Below are 7,076 nucleotides of genomic sequence, written 5' to 3' on the forward strand. Positions count from 1 at the left end.
GTTTTGAAAAAAAAAATCAGCTTTAATTGTTTGCGACATCGGACTTTCTTCTTTTTTTGCAAAAATAAAACAATGCTTTCTTATGAATGATCTTGACAGGCGTTTATATCATGACTTTTAGGAACAAACAATTCCAACAAGGTTGAACATGTAAAAATTCTAACTTGTGTTCTACCCAATTATATTGCCTCATGTTTTTAGAATACTGAAAAACTGAGTTCAGTGGTTCAGTTGCATGATGGTTCAGTTACACGAGAGTTCAGTTGCACGCTGGTTCAGTTGCACGCTGGTTCAGTTGCTCGGTGGTTCAGTTGCACAGTGGTTCAGTTGCAAGATGGTTCAGTTGCCCGGTGGTTCAGTTGCACGGCGGTTCAGTTGCATGGGTTCAGTTAAATGGGGTTGAGTTACACGGAGGTTTAGTTGCACAAGGGTTTAGTTAAATGAGGTTCAGTTGCCTGGTGCTTCAGTTACACGAGGGTTCAGTTGCCCGCTGGTTCAGTTGCACGGTGGTTCAGTTGTATGATGGTTCAGTTGCGCGGTGGTTCAGTTGCACGGAGGTTCAGTTACACGGAGGGATCAGTTAAATGAGGCTGAGTTGCACGAGGGTTTAGTTAAATGAGATTCAGTTGCCTGGTAGTTCAGTTACACGAGGGTTCAGTTGCACAGGGGTTCAGTTGCGCGGTGGTTCAGTTACAGGGGTCAGCTGCTTTTGGTTCAGTTATACGGTGGTTCAGTCACATGCACCGGTATCAAAAGTGCCGTTTTTAGTGCTATATAGCATTTTTGGATGGTAAAATTGATAAAAAGCACAAAGATATGAGTATTGGTTTACAATAAGCCTTCCCGGGATGTGCTTTAAAAAGTGAGGACATCACATTTGCAAAAATAGTGGATTATCTGAAAATTAATCATAAGAAGAGATGTACCGTGTATAATATATACTTAAAATATGAAAAAATTTATTTCGTTCTAAATACGCTTCCGATGTAAATCAAACTCCCCTATTTGAGTTTGAAATTCCGTTTCAAACTCTCATTTATTTATCAGCCAAATATCCCTTTAAGAAGCTCAAAGCAAGATGATTAATTCAAGAATACTCCATGGGACTTTGTAAAACTTTTGTTAGACAGAACAAAATGGTATTGAACAGTCTAAAGGCTTTTGACAGATATCAAAAGCAAAAAAGTACAGTTTCTTTTGCAAGTACCAAAGTCGGGAACTGGGTTGGAATTCTACTGAAGTATCTTGAGAACCATAGTGGGACATTTTTTTAAACTTAGTTTAGAAGTGCTCACAGGAATGTATAAGTTTAAGGATCAAAATATCGCGGAAAAAACTATTGGGTAGGCAGCCAACATAATGAACCTAGTTTGTCAGCATAATGATAAAATAGCGGGCCCTCCGAGAGGAGCTGGGCCAATTGTGAAATAATGATTATTTGCTCAGAATCAGAACCCATGTTATAAGGTAGTGAAAAAGGATTTTCGTGGCATTCGCATTAAGGCTTTATGAGATTGATTATTAAGAAGTATTGAGACCATGAATTGAAGCACGTTGCTGTACAACTAAATATGTAAGTCTAATAAATCTGTTACTTTTCTATTTGTGTTGTTTTATTTTATATGTCTGTATCTAGTACCCCAGAGTACTAGTTCAATTGTTCTAGTTCAACTACTAGTTCAATTGTTCTCCATTGGAAACGCTCCTAAGGAATCTGATAATTTTACGAGCAATAATTGTACTCCTGGATTGATGACTCCTCCAACCTAGTTGATCACCTCACAAGGAAATCCGAGCTCATTAATTCATCCATTATATCCCCCCCCCATTACAATTGGCGCGGCCGTAAACACGGAGGAAAAACATACGAACTAGTTAGGCTACAAACTATTTAATTTAAATTTACACCATTCGACAGATACAGACTTATAAAAAAGAATGTCTAAGCCTATGACCGCTAAGCTATAATAGGGAAACCCTTTTAAAATATCTCATAGGATATAATAGCATTCCCCAAATAGGTTAAGTGAAAAAAATTTATTTAAGTGTGTAATTCCGCAAAGAAGACACAAATATTTAAAACGCAGAAATGGCAGAAGAATTAAGTGCATTATTACTTGCGAAAAAGCTTGTCGCTAAAAATGTAGAGATAACAAAATCCATTCCACAATATGAAGGGCAAACAGATGTTTACGAATATAATATACAATTAGCACAATTTGTAGAATTAACAAAAACAGACCTAAATACGTTAGTAAGTATGCTTCTTCTAAGATTAAGAGGGCAGGCTTGGTGATTTGACACTTTCTGGGCATTTTTCTCGCTTAGATCAGGTAATGTTTCGATAACTTCTTTTGCCGGCCCGTCGGCCATGGCTAGTCTAGCACAAGTGCGTTTACCGTCTATTGTCCAACATTTCTTATGTACGTAATTATCCTCTTCCTCTTTCTTATAATTATTTTTCCTTTCTTCTTGTTTGATTCCTTGTACTCTTATCATTTGTATTTCGGTATGTCTTACCGGGATTCTTGCCCTAACGCTTATACGGAATATGCCAATCGGTTGGGTGTGCGTGAACGTGGGCCCTGTTGACCAAGTTCATTTCGTAAATGTCGTGGGTTTTAGATAAGTCAACATGGTCAAATTTCTAGGTGATTCTTTACTAAGTGCGATCATTTTTGGGACTGTGTTCGTCGTAGTTTCCGACATTGAAGATTGTATTTCTTTTGCTGGGGTCTCATATGTGGGTGTGATTGTCTTGATGTCTTTTTCTTTTCTTTCTGTGGGATTTCTATATTCGTTATCTTGTTGGGTATCTGAGAATTCGTTCCTTGATTCGTCTAATTTCTTTAGGTTAGTATCTTGTCTGTTGTCATTTTCCTTTCTTAGTTTGGGTGATATCCGTTTTGTGACGTTCTTCTCAGCATGAATTTGCCACAATTCTTCGAGAAAAGTCCATAGGCTTGGCAGTTCATTTAGCATTGCGTAATTTCCATCATAAAGGTTTCCTTTTCTCGTAGCCAATAATTTAGGGCTTTCCATAGATTTCATCGTAATAAAGTCTCTTGACAAGTATTCAATATTATTTGCTGATCTTTTCCTTCTCTTTTCTTTGGTACTGGTTCCTAGTGCCATGTCAATTTCTGCCATTTTCTTTTCAAAGTCATCTATTACAAATTTCAATTTTAGTTTTGGGATAACTGGAATTTGGAACTCTTTGTTGTCCTTACTATGCATCATCTTACTGGTCTGCAATCCTTTATCCGACCTTAGAAATTGAAATATCGATTCCTTGAGTTAATTTGTATTTTTCTCTAGTCGTGTTACTTGTTGAAATAAAGTTTCAAAGGGTTTGGGATCCAATTTCATAAAAATTTTCCATGCATTATGGCTGGCTAGGAGTGACTTTCATGTTTAAATATTACTCCATGTTTTACAATATCTTGGGCTGTTGCATGAACAACGAGGATCATGATGATATTCTTAAGCCTCATCTTTTTGCTTGTTTCTAAAATTAATCTATTATTAATTTTACCTATTTTTGCACAATTCGTTTATTTGCTCTTTTTTTTCAAAAGTGTTTAGGCATTTTAACTTTTAACTTGAGCTATCTTATTATAATATTTTATATTAATTTAATTTTTAAACTCTTTTATATCATTGGCCAAACAAGACTGATCTATAAGCGTAGTACATACTTTCTGTTTATGAACAATATTTCAGGATTAGAATGGTTGTGGAAATTCTAGTTTTACTCTGGTTATGACATGTCATTATGACTGATTGAGATATACTTTAAAGGCTTAGTTAATGATTGCTAAACAATATATATTTTTTTTGTATTATATTTAGTAAGCAACACATAAATAAGTAGCAAGTAACATATATATAATTACACTGGCAGCCTAATTTTATTATCAATCTTTTAATAACATCATTGGCGTTATTACAACCAGAATTATTAGATTCTGCACTAATGTAAAATGATCTTTAACATGAGAGCATTGAGGTAAGTGTATGGTTTAACTTTGCGTAGAGTATACGCTAGTTCATTGATTCACTCGATTCACTATATATACTATTATATATATATTATTTTTGGAGGGAAAACTTTCGAAAACAGGGGGGTTTATGGTGCTTTTATTTTAAGGCATTACGTTAATTTTATTTGTAAACACGATTCCTTCCATGTTCATCTATATTTAATTTTAAGATTGCCGTATCTTTCGGTAGTACATTACGTGTTTCTGATAGTGCTGGCATGGTATTAAGGCGATGAACTTCCCATGATGACACATTTGTGCTTAGGAACTTCATTTCGAATACAGTGTTATTTTCATTACTTTTATCTGTGTCTATGTGCATTAGATAGACCAACAGATCATTCGGGAGCTCTAGGTTTTTCAACGTATTCGATATATCTTTCTTTTGTATATTTTTACGAATTACTTTTCGACATCTTTCAGCTAAGGAAAGTGGATTATTTATAACTTTTACCACTCTGAAAATTAATTGTATATGTGACGCATTACAACATTTTTGTTCACGTACAATGATATCAAAATTGGGAAATACTTTGGATCAAAAAATTTTCATCTTCTTCAAAAAGGTTAGTGCGATTTTCTTTATGTCATTATAATCTCGCGCGGTAACTTCCAATGTATTGGATTTTATCTCGGGGTTTATGCCGTCAAAGTTCCAACAATTTTTGTACAAACTTGTATGGAAATTCCCTCCATTTAGTAAGTTATATCCTCGATCTATTAGTAGCGTGAGGAATGTAAGGGGTCATATTGTTGTGATACTATTTTTATCTTTCATTTGCAATAGATTTTCTGCGATAAATTCAGCAATTAAGGGATATTTGGACATCGGGATTTTATGTAAGAGAGTTCTGAATGTCATGGTAGCCGCTAATCTGGTCCTTTCTACTGTTGTTAGCATTACCCGTGTAATGAAGTTATAATACACTAAACTTGCTATTATTCTTAAGATTACTCTATCTTCGAGGGGACTTCTAGGTGATTTTAGGAGGAAATGTAACGTGACGAAATTTAGCTCTTCTAGTACTTTCACTAATGCATATTCGCTCAATGATTTATTTACGTTGTTCATACTATGACATTTTTATGCGCAAGGAAACACTGTGGAGACATATAACGTAATGTTTCTGATGTTAAATCCGGTATATTTAACTTGGAAAACTAGAAAATTTCTTCATGTTGTTTTTTTTTGTTAATAAATTAATTGTCTACCTAGTGGGGGTAACAACATTCCATGCGGGTTATCCCTTTCTGATTTTGTGCCGGTTTTTTCGTTAGTTCCGGTTTATGTTGGTCCGGTAAAGACTGTACGTGTGAGCGATCGTCAGAGGTCAGCGTATATCTAGAAATTTGTGATTTTAATTTTAATGAATGATACATTTTGGGTGAAGCTACGATAACTTGTTGCCATTGAGGTTTCTATGAGGATTATACTTATTGGGGTTTTGTTTTTGTTTTATTTTGTTAGATTTGAAGTTTAGAATTTTCTTTTTATTTTCTTGTTATTATCTCTATAGGCATCTCTTTTTCTTTGGTGTATTTTTATACGTTTCAGAAATAATTTATTACCTAGGGGTTTGTATTCCTCAGATTCCGGGTCGAATAAAAATTGTTTATAATATTGGACTTCTAATAGAGGGTGATGTATGCCTTCATATTTGATACATCGAGGATTTTTATCCATATTATAGCAAATTTTGGGGGCTCTGCATTTATCAAGGACTAAAAGGTCTGTTTGATTGGGTCCTTTAGAGTATAAATATATGATATTGAGATTCTTTTGTAAACGTCTTATTAATAACTGCAAACAACCAAGTTGTTTTGCACTTCTTCTATATTTTGTTTTAACTTCCCCTCTAGCCGGACGATATTTGGGGGTATTCGCGAGTGCTAATCCATACTTAGATGTGTGGGATGCATACCCTTTAACATTGTAGGTTAAAACCCATTCTTTCGCATATATCTGATTTCCTTGTTCGTCCACGACTAATAGCTGCCGAATATATAATGTTTTCCTTTGCGTTCATTATGGTAATGAACTCAGTATCAATTATCGCCTTTCGGATAGGCCTTGATTCCGTTGTCATGATCTGAAAATGATCAGTTCATAATTAGACGCTTCTGTACTGGTAATTTCTTGTTTTGGATAATATCAATCTTTGTTAGGACATGGGTCGATTTTTTTCATAGAAAATCCGAGGTCGAGCTCGCCCGCAACAAACGAAACGCTGCCTGAGGGCGAGCTCCCCCCCAGACTTCCCACAAAACGTGGTCCATCTATTTAGGTTCGATGACAGAACTTGGCACTGAGTTGGGGATGGTTTCCGTGGATCATTTTGCAGAAATATAAGTTGATTTTCACGGAGGAGTATAGGAACAGTCTCTCCCACGAACTGAATAAAACACCGTTCGTAGGGGAGACGGAACACCAACTCCTCATCATATAAAATCCGTCATTGATCTCAACAACTGGGTATATTTTGGGTGTTCAACTGATTAATTCACATTCGTAGGGGTATAGTTGATTTTCGTAAGGTAGCTACCCAGTAGGCAGAATGTGCCAAATAGGACCTTAAAACACTACTTGTCACCTTCGGCCAACCACAAGCTTCCTACTTTGGGCCTTTTCATTGATCACCAATGTTTTGACATCACTTGTATTGTTATATATTCATTAATCTTGACTTGGTTAATTTTAGTCGCACACTTTTAAATTTATTATAATGGATCACAAGTTGATTTTCATAAGGAATTTGAAATCCGCCCCCTTCGACTAATAATAATAAAAAGGAATTACTAGTCAATGGTTGTGGATACAACCTCCCCACGACAAGAATATTTGATTTTACAATAATTAGGGATATTTCCATCTGTCAGGTTTTTTAACCGTTCTGCCTGACTGTGTCGTTACTTTTTCTTCTGTTTCTTGTAATTTTTTCTTTTTAGGTTTTGCTAACGATATGAGATCAAATTTTTTGTATTGTTTTTATAAATTCTTGCCCTTTTAATTTTGTTTCTTTCGCGTGCGCGGCC

The sequence above is a fragment of the Artemia sp. Qi Xiang Cuo genome, chromosome 12 (assembly GCF_049724085.1).
Source record: "Artemia sp. Qi Xiang Cuo chromosome 12, ASM4972408v1, whole genome shotgun sequence".
In the NCBI taxonomy this organism is placed as follows: Eukaryota; Metazoa; Arthropoda; class Branchiopoda; order Anostraca; family Artemiidae; genus Artemia; species Artemia sp. Qi Xiang Cuo.